This window comes from Jaculus jaculus, chromosome 16, assembly GCF_020740685.1.
Source record: "Jaculus jaculus isolate mJacJac1 chromosome 16, mJacJac1.mat.Y.cur, whole genome shotgun sequence".
NCBI lineage: Eukaryota > Metazoa > Chordata > Mammalia > Rodentia > Dipodidae > Jaculus > Jaculus jaculus.
This window is the reverse complement of record NC_059117.1, coordinates 60058368-60075927: the sequence shown is the minus strand read 5'-3', so window position 1 is coordinate 60075927 and position 17560 is coordinate 60058368. Positions and strand designations below refer to the sequence as shown.

Genomic DNA, 17560 nt, shown 5'->3' with positions numbered 1-17560 from the left:
TAACCTGAGTTATGTTTCCCAGATTCTACTTAACATTTAAATATTCCCCAAAATTCACAGGCCTAATATATGAGGGGAGGACTGACACCAAAGCTTGACCCCTTAGTATCACACATGCATTTTCTAATACATATTTTCACACATACGCATACGATAGAGTATTGGAGGGAGTAAAAACACAACATAGCAAAACACGAAAAACATGTTCTATGTCATTGCTTTAATCTTGACAAATAAACCAAACAATGAAGTGTCGATTTAGTACATGGAGAATTGAAGTGTGATCACTTAGCCAGATAAGTGGAAATGGCAATAAGTGATATCTTTCTCATATACTTAGCTTATAATACTTTAATAATCCTCACCCAAATTAGAATGGCTCCCTTCAGAAAAATGAGAGAAAATTGTTATCAATTATACAATAAATACAACTGTAGATTTTTGAAAACATTATTTTCACATAGACACATTTTATCAATGACTGCCAATAAAATTAGTATTACATAAACAAATCCTTTGATTAATTTGGATATAAATTTGTAAGGCAGGGCTTGTGTCAGGAAACACACCACTGAGTGTAATCTGAATGGCGCGTTGATCTATAATATGACCAAATTTATTGAATAAAAGTAACAAGAGAAAGTCATATGAATGCAACTGTTTTGACCCCTCATTTCTTAATATACAGTACACGTCAAACTATGAGAAAGCTGTTAGAAATCAAGTGCTTTATATAACATTAGGAATGTTGAAAGTCTTTTTGTTGTTGTTTCACAGCAGAATTGAAAAGTCAGCAGAAAATCATTTGGACAAAGCTTCATGAATTTAAACAATGCCAGAATGCTGAGAGGCCGTATGAATTTAATGAATATGAGAATGTTTTCTACAAAAAGCCAAAACTCACTGTGTTTCACAGAACTGATATAAGTCAGAAGCCATGTAAATACAATAAGCATGGGAAATCTTTTCTTGTTAAATCCGACCATAATACACATGAGAAAATCCATACAGGAGAGAAGCCATATAAATGTACTGAATGTGGGAAAGCTTTTGCATCAAAGTCAAATCTCAGTGTGCACCAGAGAACACATACAGGTAAGACGCCATATGAATGTCATAAATGTGGGAAAGCCTTCATCTTCAAGTCATGGCTCACTACGCACCAGAGAACTCACACCGGTGAGAAGCCATATGAATGTAAGCAGTGTGGGAAAGCTTTTATCCTCAAATCATGGCTGACTTTGCATCAGAGAACTCATACAAGTGAAAAGACATATGAATGTAATAAATGTGGGGAAAGTTTCATAACCAAGTCTTATCTCAGTAATCACCAAAGAATCCATACAGGGGAGAAGCCATATTTATGTCATGAGTGTGGGAAAAGTTTCATAACCAAGTCATATCTCAGTAAGCACCAAAGAATCCATACAGGGGAGAAGCCATATGCATGTCATGAATGTGGGAAAACTTTCCTACATAAGTCACATCTTATTATTCACCAGAAAATTCATACATATCAGGAGCCCTATAAATGTAAGGAATGTGGGATACGTTTTCTTACCAAATCATATCTTAATAATCATCAGAGAATTCATGGAAGGAAGAAGTCATACGAATGTAATAGATGTGGAAAAGCTTTTATCTCTAAGTCACTGCTAATTATACACCACAGAACTCATACAGGTGAGAGGCCATATGAATGTAATGAATGTGGCAAAGCTTTCATCTCCAAGTTAAATCTCAGTAGCCACAAGAGAATTCATATAGGTAAGATGTCATATGAATGTGACAAATGTGGGAAAGCTTTCATCTCTAAATCATGGCTCAATGAGCATCAGAAAATTCATACAGGTCTGAGGCCATATAAATCAATGTGGGAAAGGTTTCATCTCCAAGTCATATGTCGCTGTGCACAAGAGAATTCACACACGTGAGAAACCATATGAATGTGATCAATGTGGGAAGGCTTTTAGCTTCAAATCACATTTAATTGTACATCAGAGAATACATACAGGTGAGAAGCCATATCAATGTAATCAATGTGGGAAATTTTCCGTTATACATCAAATCTTAATAAACATCAGAGAAGTCATACAGGGGAGAAGCCATATAAATGTACTGAATGTGATAAAACTTTTAAGTTCAAGTCAGGACTCACTAGACATCAGAGAACTCATACAAGAAAGAAGCCATATGAAAGTAATAGATGTGGGAAAATTTACTTTTCCAAGTCATAACTTTATGCAGACATGTGAAAATCCAAAAATCAATGACCATCTCTTTCCTGCATTTATGATACTTCACAATACCAAGTAGGATGCCAGTTTGTTAATGAGTGGGGGGTGGGGGATGAAGTTGACTTTGAAGAACAGGACACTCCTTGAGCACTCAGTCCACTTCAACAGTGGCTACATATTTTCTGTTGTCCCAGTGCAAGTCAGCTGACCCAATCTCAATGGTTGTAATCTCTTAACTGCACTTGAATGGGGAGAAATTTAGGCCTAATGATTTCATTTTTGTCTGTGCCATATCCTGCTCACACCAGTCCTTTTCTACACAATGCAACTCTGCCCAAATTTTCAGGACGCAGTTATAACAGGAAGCCTCTTACACATACTGCTAGCTCTGCCCAAGCAAAACTCTTTAACCCTCATAAGCCAAACCTCACAGTCCATATTCAAGTCTTTCAACACTGGTTAGACTCGTCCATCAAGATTCCTGGTTCAATTCTCCAGGACCCAAGTAAACCATATACACAGGGTGGCACATATATCTGGAGTCCATTTGCAGTGGCTGGAGGCTCTGGCACACCCATTCTTTCCCTTTCTGTCTTCTTTCCCTCTCAAATAAAATATACATTTAAAAAAAGAATGAGTAGAAATTTGTTGGGGAAGATTTCTATTAAATAAATTAATTTAGGGACTTCCAGTTAAGATGCTGGCATAAGTACCACGCCAAAGTAGCTTGGGGGGAAAAAGCCAAAAAAGAAAGAAAAAAAAAAAAAGCAAAATACACACTTTTACTAAAAAGTGAACTGTATATGCAACTGAAATAACAGCAGAGGAGAGATCCAGAGCCCACACAGGCTGGCAGAAGCGACTCCAGCAGGTCCGTGGGACCACGATGGCCCTCTCCCGCCGGCAATACCCAGCTCCAGCAAACAGAGCAGTGGTACAGGGCCTGGCCATGCCTACTTGAACCAACAGTGGGACCCAAGCATAACTGAGACCAAAATCATCCCAAAAGGTAACTGGGATTACACCAGGTCAGTACCCGCCAACTAAACCTGGTATATAGGCCTGAACCAGAATTGCTAATTGCACCTTCCATGTCAGAATAAATTATATCTTAAATCCGATGGATAGTCAGATTTGCCATTAGTAAATAAACTGTATTTTGGGATTGTTATTTGTTGCCTCTTGATTTATAGTGGCTTTGTTTCCTCTTCTATTATACATTAGGGAAGGGTCTCACCTGTTCACAAGCTGACTTGGAACCCTCTACAGACCAGAATATTAACCTCCTTGTTGTCAGGATTAAGGGAGTGGGTGAGGCACCACACAGCCTAAGGGACAGACAGAGGATCTGCTTGTCATAATACGTACTCTTGGATAAATATTCTGTGACATTTTTCATTGAAAGTGCATATTGTTTACTTTAGTTTTAGAAACTATCTGTATTTAGTTGCACTCAGCCTACTTGAATACTCTCATAATAGGCAAACCCAATACCTACAGTCACACTTGTAGATACTCTGAGTCTAAAGAGCCCCACCTAACGCCTTAAGCTCCTACCCTGAAGATATATAACATCAGATTGATTGATACATCTAATAATAAACAGCTAGCTAAAAAATCCAATCATTAAATAATCCAGGATGCAAAAATATATACATTATAACACAAGAAACACCAAAAATCAAGACAATATAAATCCACCAAAAATTATTAAACTGTTGGAAATGACCTCCAGTGAGAACAAGTTAGAGGAAATGCCTGAGAAAGATTTGAAAAGAATGATTATAAATATGTTCAAAAAAAATCAAACGAAGCAAGGAAGACACAGAATGTCAATTTAATGAAATAAAGAGGTCAATAGTAGACATAAATAAGGAAATAGAAATAATAATGAAAAACCAGTTAGAATTTCTAGCAATAAAGAACACAGATAATGAAATAAAAGCTCTAGAAAATCTCACCAGTAGAGTGGCGGAAGGAGAGGACAGAATATCTAAGCTAGGAGACCAGGTGGCAGATCTAGTACAGTCCAACAAAGAGAAAGACCAACTAATAGAAAAATATGAGTGGGAATTTCAAGATATACGGGACACTATGAAAAGATCAAACATAAGAATTCAGGGCATAGTAGAAGGAGAAGAATTTTACTCCAAAGGCATAGTAGGAGTCTTCAACAAAATCACAGAAGATAACTTCCCTCAAATTGGGAAAGAGGTGCCAATGCAGATACAGGAATCCTTTAGACCACCAGCCAGACAAAACCTGGAGAAAACCTCTCCTCGCCATTATTATAATCAAACTACCAAACACACAAACCAAAGAAAAATTATTAAAAGCAGTTAGAGAGAAAAATCAAGTTACCTATGAAAGCAATTGTCAACCAAGGTTACTTTATATTGCAAAGCTATTCATTCAATTACATGGAGAAATAAGGACATTCCATGACAAATGCAAGGAGTATTTTCTGTATTTGGAGACAAAATGAGATTTACAGAAAATACTTGAATGAATCCTCCATGCTGAAGAAAAAGAAAAGCACACATATAAGGAACTGAAAAAACAAACAATACTCAAATATGGTTAACACAAGAGAGCAAAGATAAATCCAGAAGAAGTACAAAAAAATGGCAAAAATGAATACACCTTTCAATAATCTCTATATCAACGATCTAACATGGGGGGCCCCCAAACATATCAAACAAACAGTATTAGAACTAAGGTCACAGATGACAGCAAACACAGTGGTGGTGGGTGACTTCAACACCCCACTCTCATCAATTGACAGGTCATCCCAGGAAAAAATAAATTGAGAGGTATCTGGACTAAAGGAGGTCATAGAAGGAATGGACCTAACAAATATATACAGGACATTTCATTCAAACGCTACAGAATATACATTCTTTTCAGCAGCACATGGAACATTCTCTAAAATAGACCATGTATTAGGACACAAAGCAAATGTTAACAAATACAGGAAAATTCAAATAATTCCTTGCATTCTATCTGACCACAATGGAATCAAACTACAAATCAATAGCAACAAATGCTATAGAGCATACACAAAATCATGGAAATTAAACAACACACTACTAAATGATGAATGGGTCAATGAAGAAATCAAGAAGGTAATAAAAAATATATAGAATCAAACAATAGTAAGAACACAACATACCAAAATCTCTAGGACACAATGAAGGCAGTCCTAACAGAAAAATTTATAGCTTTAATTGCCTATATTAAGAAATTAGAAGGGTTGCAAGTAAATGACCTAATGCGTCATCTTAAAATCTTGGAAAACGAAGAAAAAATCAAACCAAAAATCAGTAGATGGGAAGAAATAATAAAGATTAGGGCAGAAATCATTGAAATATAAACCAAAAAAGCAATCCAAAGAATCAATGAAACAGAGAATGAAGGGAGAAGGGTACTTAATAGGTTGATGTTGTATATATGTAAGGACAATGATTGAGATGGGGAGGTAATATGAGGGAGAATGGAATTTCAAAGGTGGAAGTACAGGGATGGACAGAATTACCATGGGATTTTTTTTATAATCATGGAAAATGCTAATAAAAATTCAAAAAAATATTAGCAAACAGAATACAAGACTATATCAGAAACATCATTCACTCTAATCAAATAGGCTTTATCCCAGAGATTTAGGGATGGTTCAACATATGTAAATTATTAAACGTAATACATTATATAAATGGACTGAAGGACAAAAATCACATGATCATCTCATTAGACATAGAGAAAGCAAATGACGAAATCGAACATCTCTTCATGATAAAAGTCCTACAGAGACTGGGAATACAAGAAACATATCTCAGTATAATAAAGGCTATTTATGACAAGCCTACAGCCAACATATTATTAAATGTGGGAAAACTTGAAGCTTTTCCACTAAACTCAGGAACAAGACAAGGGTGTCCACTGTCCCCGCTTTTATCTAATATAGTACTGGAATTTTTTGCCATAGCAATAAGGCAAGAGGCAGACATAAACGGAATACAAATTGGACAGGAAGAGATCAAGTTATCATTATTTGCAGATGACATGATTCTATATATAAAGGATCCTAAGGACTATACCAGCAAAATGTTAGAGCTGGGCTGGAGAGATGGCCTAGCGGTTAAGCGCTTGCCTGTGAAGCCTAAGGACCCTGGTTCGAGGCTCGGTTCCCCAGGTCCCACGTTAGCCAGATGCACAAGGGGGCGCACACGTCTGGAGTTCGTTTGCAGAGGCTTGAAGCCCTGGCGCGCCCATTCTCTCTCTCTCCCTCTGTCTTTCTCTCTGTGTCTGTCGCTCTCAAATAAATAAATGAAAAATTTTAAAAAAAAATGTTAGAGCTGATACACACCTGCAGCCATGGAGCAGGATACAAAATAAACACACAGAAATCAGTACCCTTCATATATGCTAACACCAAACACACAGAGGATGAAATCAGAGAATCACTTCCATTCACAATTGCATCACAGAAAGTAAAGTACCTTGGAATAAACCTAACCAAGGAAGCAAAGGACCTCTACAATGAAAACTATAAAACAGTCAAGTGAGAAATTGCAAAGGACACTAGGAAATGGAAAAACATCCCTTGTTCCTGGATTGGAAGAATCAATATTGTGAAAATGGCAATCTTACCAAAAGCGATCTACACATTTAGTGCAATCCCCATCAAAATTCCAAAGACATTCTTCAAGGAAATAGAAAAAACAATCCAAAAATTCATTTGGAATCACAAAAAACCTCAAATATCTAAGATAATACTGAGCTACAAAAATAAGGCTGTTGGTATCACCATAACTGATTTTAACCTATACTACAGAGCCATAGTAACAAAAACAGCATGGGGCTGACACAAAAGCAGACATGTAGATCAATGGAACAGAATAGAGGTCCCAGATGTAGTCCAAGTAGCTATAGCAACCTGATAGTCAATAAAAATGCAAAATAAAATAGCCGGGCATGCTGGTGCATGCCTTTAATCCCAGCACTTGTTAGGCAGAAGTAGGAGGATTGCTATGAGTCCAAGGACACCCTGACACTCCATAGTGAATTCCAGGTCAGCATGGGCTAGAGTGAGACTCTACCTTGAAAAAACAAACAACAACAACAACAAAATAGCCAAAATGACTAACTGGAGAAAAGACTGCCTCTTCAGCAAATGGTACTGGGAAAACTGGATATGTATCTGTTGAAAGATGCAAATAGATTCTTCTCTCTATACATGGACAAGAATTAAGTCCAAATGGATTAAAGACCTTAACATCAGACCGGAAACTCTGAAACTGCTAGAGGATAAAGTAGGGGAAACCTTTCAACATATTGGACATGGCAGAGACTTTTTGAATATAACCCCAATTTCTCAGGAGATAAAAACCACAGATTAACCACTAGGACCTCATGAAATTACAATGATTTTGTACTGCAAAGGACACTGTGAATAAGGCAAAGAGGCAACCTACAGAATGGGAAAAAAATCCTTGCCAGCTCTATATCTGATAGAGAATTAATATCTAGGACATACAAGGAACTCAAAAAGTTAAATAATAAGAAGTAAACAAGCCAATTAAAAAAGGGCTATGGAGCTAAATAGAAAGTTCTCAAAAGAAGAAATACAGATGGCATACAAGCATCTAAAATAATGTTCTGCATCCCTAGTCATCAGGGAAATGCAGATTAAAACTACATTGCGATTCCTTCTTACTCTTGTCAGGTTGGCTACCATCATGAAAACAAATGATCATAACTGCTGGTGAGGATGTGGAAAAAGAGGAACCCTTCTACACTGTTGGTGGGAATGCAATTTGGTCCAGCAATTGTGGAATCAGTGTGGAGTTTCCTAAGACAGCTAAAGATTGATCTACCATATCCTACAGATTCATCTCATTTCCTTAGAAGTACATGCTCAACCATGTTTATTGCCACTCAATTCACAATAGCTGGGAAATGGAACCAGCCTAGATGTCCCTGAACAGATGAGTAGATAATGAAGATATGGCACATTTATACAAAGGAGTTCTACTCAGCAGTAAATAAAAAAAAAAAATGAAGTTATAATTTTGCAGGAAATGGATCTGGAAAGGATTATACTAAGTGAGGTAACCCCGGCTCAGAAAGCCAACCGACGCATGTTCTCTCATATGTGTATCCTAGCTACAGATGAACAGGCTTCTGTGTGAGAAGGAAATAACTCAGTAGTAGAGGCCAGTAAGCTAAAAAAGAGATATAACGGGAAGAGAAAGGAAGGGAGGAGGGTACTTAATAGGTTGGTATTGTATATATGTAAGCACAATGATTGAGATGGGGAGGTAATATGATGGAGAATGGAATTTCAAAGGAGAAAATGTCAGGGGGGAGGGAGGGAGGGAATTACCATGGGTTGTTTCTTTATAATCATGGAAAATGTTAATAAAAATTAAAATTTTTTAAAAAATGTTCTACATCCCTAGTCATCATGGAAAGCAGATTAAAACTACATTGAGATTCCTTCTTACACCTGTCAGATTGGCTACCATCATGAACACAAATGATCATAAATGCTGGTGAGGATGTGGAAAAGAGGAACCCTTCTACACTGTTGATGGGAATGAAATCTGGTCCAGCTATTGTGGAAATCAGTGTGGAGGTTCCAAAGACAGCTAAAGATTGATCTACCATATGACCCAGCTGTAGCACTACTAGGCATATATCCTAAAGATTCATCTCATTTCCTTAGAAGTACATGCTCAACCATGTTTATTGCCACTCAATTCATAATAGCTGGGAAATGGAACCAGCCTAGATGGCCCTGAACAGATGAGTAGATAATGAAGATATGGCACATTTATACAATGGAGTTCTAATCAGTGGTAAAGAAAAATGAAGTTATGAAATTTGCAGGAAAATGGATGGATCTGTAAAGGATTATACTAAGTGAGGTAACCCAGGCCCAGAAAGCCAAGTGCCACATGTTCTCTCTCATATGTGTATTATAGCTACAAATGATTGGGCTTCTGTGTGAGAAGGAAATAACTCAGTAGGAGAGGCCAGTAAGCTAAAAAAGATATATAAAGGGAAAAGAAAGGAAGTAAGGAGGGTAATTAATAGGTTGGTATTACATAAACATAAGTAGAAGACTAGATTAACAGGGGTGAAAAGGCCTAAAGTGAGGTCAGGGGAAGAGACTTGCGGGGCTCCTTCCTGCTCAGGTAGTGCCGAGGGAAGGACCAGGCCTGCTGGTTCCTCCCTAGGGGTTGAGGGGATGATGAGCGTCGGACGACTCAGAAACCTCTCCTGGCCACCGGAGAAAAACCACACTGAGTCGGGAGTCTTTGCAATGCAGGAACAACTCGCTTTATTACTCTGAGCAGTTGCCTATATCATGTTGGGGATGAAGGCGGGGATTTTAGGGTGGGAGAAGAGGTAAGGGCCAATAGTAAACTTTAACTATTGAAATGGTAATTATAATTACCACGAGGAAGTAGCAGGCCAGAAGCCCTTAGGCATCCTGCTGAGTCATAGCTGGCCAGAGACAGGTTGCCAAACTTTAGCTAGGCTCAGGAAGTTCTACTAGGCCTCACGCCTAGGCCTTTCAGGGCCCAACATCTCCCCCTTTTGTTTTTGTAAGAGCATTAGTCACCGTGGCCCCTGTCTTAGGTTGTCCCCCTCTGGGGATCTTACCCGTCATTGAGTACCAGGTGTTTAGCTCACTGAGCCACTCCACGGCCTGTCTTAGGTTGTCCTCCTCTGGGGATCTTACCCGTCATTGGTCACATGGAGGGCAGGGGAGGTGGCAGTGGGTCATCTGAGGAACTTAATTTCTTAGTTGTTAGCCTGTGATACCTCGACCTGATGAGGTTTTATTACCTCTAGCCGCTGGTGAATAAATTGTGTAATTTTGTTAATTACACAAGGCCCGACAGTGAGGATAAGGAGGACGGGAAGGAGAAGAAGGAGAAGGAGAAGAAGAAGGAGGAGAAGGATGGGGAGGGGTTCAGGTAGAGGGAGGATGTAGGGTAAGAAGTCATGTAAGCCCGTCTGTAGCAGGTTGTCTTGGGGGTCCCATCGCCTCCTCTCCATGTCTTCCTGGAGCCTCTTAATCTTGTCCTGGATGATTCCCGATTTACTGGCATAAAAGCAGCATTTTTCCTGTAAAAACAAACATATGCCTCTCTTTTCGGCTGTTAGTAGGTCTAGTCCTCTCCTGTTTTGTAGGACTACCTTAGCCAAGGAATCTAGCTTCCAGGAATGATATCTACATCTGGGATTAAGGTGGCTGGGGCACAAGGGCCCATCCAATTGCTGGGCGGAAAGTTACAGGCCATTTTGCCTCCGCAAACATAAGCCATTCCAGAAGGCTGGCAGCGTTGAGCACTGGGCTCAGTTTTGTTAAAATTACAGAAGGAAATATGAATGTATCTCACATCTATACTGGAATTATTAGGAGAAGGAAGGGCCCAAATGCCCAGAGGAAACATTGGAAAAGCTGGACGGGGATGGGGAAGGTGGCTGAGCAGCTTTTTAAGGTTGTATGGACAACTGTACTGCAAGCAGCCAGAGAGGCCCAGATTGGAGGCAAAGCCAGCAATCCTCCACAAGGGAGGGAGTTATTTAATTTAGCAGGGTAAAGGACCATTTTAGGAACAGTCCTCAGGGGTGGGACACTCCCTAGAAAAGTGATTGTCAGTGTCCCCTTGTTCAGACAAATATTTTAGGTCCCTCGCTGGTAGCCAAATGGGTCTTTTTTCATCTTGAGGGAAGACACATCCAAACCCTCTCCCTGCTGTGAGGAGCGGATCAGGCCCTCTCCAGGCCCCAGTCAATGAGTCCCTCCATCTTACCCAGATAGAACTGTAGGTAACAGATGAGGACCAATGTTTTTGAAAAGAGGATAATTGTTTATTTTCTTTAGAAAAGTTTAAAATGTTTAGGGTAAATAATGCCTTTTTTAGTTGGTCATGTGGGGGTAAGGACTCCCCCTTTTGTTTTTGTAATTGAGACTTGAGAGTTTGATTATATCTTTCAACTATAGCTTGGCCCTGGGGGTTGTATGGGATGCCTGTGGAATGTGAAATTTTCCAGGTCTGGAGAAAATCTATAAAGGCCTTGCTTATGAAGCAGGGGCCATTATCTGTTTTTATTTGATCAGGTAGCCCAAGAGTGGCAAAACATTGAAGCATATGACTAATGGCATGTTTAGATTTTTCCCCGGCATGTGCTAATGCCCAGCAGGCGCGGGAGAAGGTATCGACTGAAAGAAAGATATATTTATGCTTTCCAAATGGAGAATTGTGTGTGACATCAATTTGCCAAAGATGATTAGGGCGGAGCCCTCGAGGATTGCTTCCTGTATTTTGAAGGGGGGTTACTTGGAGGAAAGGCTGACAGGACTTACAAGTCCGGACAATTTTTTTAAGGTTCTTGACTGGTACCTGTGGAAACCTGTGCTTGAGACCTCTCCAGTTGACATGGGTCAATAAGTGGAAGTGTGTAGCTTCTGTAATAGTATTACATTGAGGCATAGAAGCCATTTTATCAGCCAAATTGTTTCCTTGAGAGAGAAATCCCAGTAAGTTTTGATGATCCCTGAGAGGTTGAAGAAAAATGGGATTGATTCTTTGTTTGAGTAGGGAACGAGCTTGAATCATCAAAGGAGATATAGGGTTGGAGTCCAATCTAAAATGGGCCTCAACCAGGTTGGGTAATAAATTAACAACATAAAGGCTGTCAGAAAATAAGTTAAATGGCTCTTGAATAGTGTCTAAAGCTAGAACGACAGCAAATAGTTCTTTGAATTGTGCTGACCCCTCAACCTCATGGGAGAGTGACTTTATGGGGATAGGCTCTTTTTTCTGTTTTAAAGGAGGGTAAATGACAAGGGAAGACCCCAGGTGCCCTCCATCGGTAAACACAGTAAGAAAGTCAGGGTTAGATTGAGACAGAAAAAGCCTGGGGGGCTTCCATTCTAACCTGGAGAAAGAACTCATCCATTGTGGGGGCCATAATGGCAATCAATTTTACCTAGAAACCCCTCGAGAGCCGTAGCAACTCTGTTATTATTTCTCTGAAGCCAGGTGAAATCAGTTATCTTAAAGGGAGTGACAATAAGGTGAGGTTCTGTGCCAAACAACCGGACAGAGGTGTCTCTGCCCTTGATAATGCAATCAGCAACCTGGTTGGTTTTAGAATAAACTCTGGGGATCCCACTGATTGAGAGGTGGATCCATTGGATGGGCTCACCTTCCTGGGCCAACAGTGCAGTACATAATGTTTCCCCAGAGAAAATGTAGAGGGAGATGGGCAAATTAGGATTGAACCTCTTTAAGGTCGCAGTATATATAGCCTGTTGTACCTTATAAAAAATTTGTTGATGACAAGGGGACAAAATTACCTGAGAGGAGAAGTTAAGATCCTTTAGGAGGTCAAACAAAGGGGACAGCTCTTCAGTAGTTATGGGTATCCAAGGCCTCATCCAGTTAATTTCTCCCAAGAGCTTCTGGAGTTGAGGCAAGGTGTAAGAATCCTGAATACAAAGTTGTGGTTTAACAGGTGAAACTGTATCTAGAGTAAGGGTCGAGCCCAAGATCTTAAAGGGAGGCACAGTTTGAACTTTTTCAGGAGCTACTTTAAAGCCGTGAGTATGAAGGATAGTTAGACATTGATGTGTAAGGTCCTGGAGTGTGGAGGAATCTAGGCACCCAAGAATAATATCATCCATCTAGATATAAAACAGGGTATTGGGGAGATTGAAAAGAGAAGAGAAAATGGATGACAGGTAATATTGACAAATGGGTGGGCTATTAGCCATGCCCTGAGGTAAGACAGTCCATTCAAATCTCCTATCTGGGCCACAAAAGTTAATAGCGGGTACAGAGAATGCAAATTTTTCCATGTCTCCTGGATGGAGAGGGATAGAGAAGAAGCAATCTTTAATGTCAATGATAGTAATATGGTATATATTGGGAATAGCTGGGATCCATGGGAGTCCCCTCTGGGGGGTTACAAAGGGGATCATACGTTCATTGATCTTTCTTAAATCATGTAAAAATCTCCAGGACCCATTAGGCTTTTTTATGACAAAGACAGGAGAGTTCCAGGGACTAGTGGAGGGACGGATATGTCCGGCCTCCAACTGTTGATCAATAAGTATGTGGAGTTGGTGTAACTTAGAAGAAGGGAGAGGCCACTGCTCAACACATATAGGGTCCCCCAGTCTCCACTGGATTTTAAATGGGGGGGGCTGGGCAGTGGCCCTTAGAATTGGGGGTATAAATTGTAGTAATTAGGATGACATTCCCTCCCTTCCTTAAACCATTGTTGATTTTTTTTTTTTTATTTAACAAATCATTATAAAAGGCCTTATGATCAGTAGTGATGAAAGCCTCGGCATCTCCAAGGATGTCTTGCCCTAGTAAGTTAGCAGTGAGCCCAGTCACCATGAGAGGGTGGACTTTTTCCTTGTCTCCACCTGGGTCAGTCCAAGGGGGCCACGTGGCAGTCTCCTAGAAGGTGGATTGTCTGCCATTTCCCAGTAGGGGATGGTCAGGCACAGGCTGCCAAGAGGGGAGCCATCTATTTAAATTACCAAATTTTGCCCCTGGCTCCCAATAGATTTATAATTATTATATATTATAAACTGTACTTAGTTTAATTTTAAAGGTCTCTACAGTCTTGACCAATATAAGATATTGAGATTTGTAAAATTAAACAAGTTAAACACTTTTAATATATAAAGGCACAGAGTAAACATTTTTTAACTGGTATAAGGTATAGTAAGGAAAGACTAAAACAATGTAAGCTGAACCATCATAACTTAAAATTTGTCTCAGTGCTTGTAATTTTAATTTGTTTGAGGTTTTTCTTTTTAGCTTAAAATTTTAAGTCTCAGCCGGGCGTGGTGGTGTATGCCTTTAATCCCAGCACTCGGGAGGTAGAGGTAGGAGGATTACCATGAGTTTTAGGCCACCCTGAGGCTTCTTAGGGAATTCCAGGTCAGCCTGGGCTAGAGTGAAATTCTACCTCGAAAAACCAAAACAAAGAAAAAACAAATCTTTATTTTTTTAAACCCAATATCTCTAGCTAAGCATATCAGTCTATTACAAATTTAACCCTGATTAAACTCTTTTTGGGCCTGGGCAGCAGGACGCAGCCAGCCCTTATGCCAATAGCCCAGTTCCAACAAAGTTCCCTGTAGTGTTTCTTTCCTCTTAGAAAGCTTATATGGCAAGCCTTGAAGTTTAATGCTGTCTGCACTTAGTATTTTTAAATTTTTATCTGAATAGTCCATAAAATTTGGCTTATCACTCCAGAAGACACATTTAGTTGTAAGCATTAAGTTTATGTCTATTTCTTTAAAATAAAGGTTCCAAAAGATTAACATCCACATGGTCAGGTTCATCTCAGTTCATTAGACAGCTCTAGGTTTGCTAAGATAAACTTCCAGACCAGGTACAGTTATGGAGGAAGGAATATTTACTGAATCTTACAGATCCAGGGGAAGTTCCATAATGGCAGAAAAAGTTGGCCTGCCTTCACAGGCCCAAGCAGAGAGAGAGAGAAGCACAAGCCTTTAGAAATACAAAAGCCACCGGCGAACCGAAGGTGAAGGGAAGAGAAAAGGAATGAAGAGATGTCGACAAGTAAGTACAGGTTGTAGAAGCAAAGTTTAGTGCAGTAAATAGGAAGACTACCTCATAACTAATGAGGGTACACTCACCCACAAACACCGATTACCTCCTCAACAACTGCCTCTCACGGGGTGCACTAGTCTGTCGGGGTCCCAGAGCCGCACGTTAGGCGCCAGATGCGGGGCTCCTTCCCGCTCAGGTAGTGCCGAGGGAAGGACCAGGCCTGCTGGTTCCTCCCTAGGGGTTGAGGGGATGATGAGCGTCGGACGACTCAGAAACCTCTCCTGGCCACCGGAGAAAAACCACACTGAGTCGGGAGTCTTTGCAATGCAGGAACAACTCGCTTTATTACTCTGAGCAGTTGCCTATATCATGTTGGGGATGAAGGCGGGGATTTTAGGGTGGGAGAAGAGGTAAGGGCCAATAGTAAACTTTAACTATTGAAATGGTAATTATAATTACCACGAGGAAGTAGCAGGCCAGAAGCCCTTAGGCATCCTGCTGAGTCATAGCTGGCCAGAGACAGGTTGCCAAACTTTAGCTAGGCTCAGGAAGTTCTACTAGGCCTCACGCCTAGGCCTTTCAGGGCCCAACAGAGACTGAGTAAAGGAAAGGCAGATGGAGGGCTAATCAAAACATAAGAGGATATAAATAAATCATATGGAATCTTCCGGTTTTGGACAAAGGAAAACTGAGGAGTCATAGATCGTTGCTAGAAAAGTTTCAGTGCCAGGGGTGGGATACCTTCCAGTGTGTTGTTAGCCAGGGAGGTCCCTGATGCCCCCAAAACATTATAGGCCACTGCCAAGGCCCTTTGTTTCCCACCAGGAATAGATGGTAAGACCATTCTACTGAAGTATCCACTTACTTGGATTGCAAGGCCACTGAGAAATCCTGCTGAAACTGAGCTGATAACCTCCTCCATGTAGGTCAGCTGAGAGAAAGCTAGAAGAAGCCATTCTACATGCAGTTCAATGGCAGAGAGATACCACCAGTGCAGATACTCAACAGTGGACACTGCAAGCCCTATTATTGGCCAACCAGGCCATATGAGCCAATGGGTGCAATAGCGGCACGTGTATCATGGTGGAAACCAACCACCCTCCAATTGGACTGGAGGCCTGCTCCAAAGGAGGGTTACAACCCTGATACTGAAAACTTATAACATGGGTAGTCATGAGCCCTAGGGGTATAACGTCTGCTGATATCTGGATAAATTTCTATACTATACTTATCAAACTGCCCAGTAAGTCCTTCTCTTAATATTCATACCCTGATATTAATGCTACTCTCACTTTGGGTAGAGAATCTTCCCTTTTCAGATGACAGTGACCTTGGGATGACTCAGAAGGTACCATGGTGCTGGAAAGAAGTGACTGGAGTACTGAGTAATATCTCAATCACACCTTCAAAGGATCAGGGTATAATGCAGAAGAGGTTGCAGAAAGAATGTAAGAGCCAAAGGAAGGGTAGGACTCCTTACAACGTGCTCCCTCCAGACATAAAATGGCCTGCATATCCATGACCTCACAGTGCCTGACACTACCTACACAAGAACATCATAATAGGAGGAAAAGATCATGACATCAAAATAAAAGAGAGATTCATTTGGATGGAGAGGGGATATGATGAAAAATGGAACTTCAAAGGGGAAAGTGGGGAGAGGGAGGGTATTACCATGGGATATATTTTATAATCATGGAAGATGTTAATAAAAATTGAGGAAAAAAAGAGTCAGGCAGAAAAGAGGCTTTACACCTAAACTGATAAGGCAGAAGGAAAAATTCATATAATAAAAATTAAAAAATTCTAGTAATTTCAAGAGGAAAGCCCAAATGGACATATAAGAGAAGACCCATTATAGGAACGGGACAGTAAATTGGAAACTATACAAATACAACATCCAAACTACAGACCCAGTAAGCTCAATGTAAGCTACAAAATTCAGAATGAAACAAATATAAAAATGTATATTTATTCCCACAATAAATGTATGACAATCACTTTAAAATTTCATTCTTATCTTCAGCAAACAGCTCAACAAATTGTACTGCAATTAAAGGTCTTTACTTGCAAAATGTGCAGACCCAATTTTGAGCCTCTCCAACACCCATATAAAGATGGACACAAATGTTACATGCATACTTGATCCTCATTGTCTGTAACTTGCATGGTTTGCACATGTGTGCAAGCACATATACACACACACAAACTTGCAAATTCAAATAAAAAAAAATTGTCCATAACCTGACAGGGAAGTATAATGACACATATAATATCACATATAACAGAGGTATTCTCAATTAATGTATGGAAATACCTAAATTATTTCCTCTAAGATCTGAAAAAGTACAAGGATATACACTTCTACCACTCCTCTGCAATACACTATGGAAATCTTAGCAATGAAAATAGTTTAATTGTGTAACACCTTTCCAGTATGCACAGAGCTGTATACTCAACTGAAAAAAAAAAAGAAGGGGCTGGCTATGGTGGTGCACACCTTTAATCCTAGCAATGGAAGGCAGAGGTAGGAGGATAGCTGTGAGTGTGAGGCCACCTTGAGACTACATACTGAACATCTGGTCAGACTGGGCCAGAATGAGACTCTGCCTAGGGAAAAAAAAAAAGAAGAAGAAGAAGGAGAAGAAGGAGGAGGAGGAGGAGGGGGGAGGAGGAGATGGAGAAAGAATAGGAAGGAGGGAGGAG

At 40.1% G+C, this 17560-nt stretch overlaps 1 pseudogene; it reads left to right on the top strand.

Annotated features, from left to right (window-relative positions):
• The window catches only part of LOC123455289, a 163864-nt pseudogene that overhangs the window by 71747 nt on the left and 74557 nt on the right, over positions 1 to 17560 (top strand).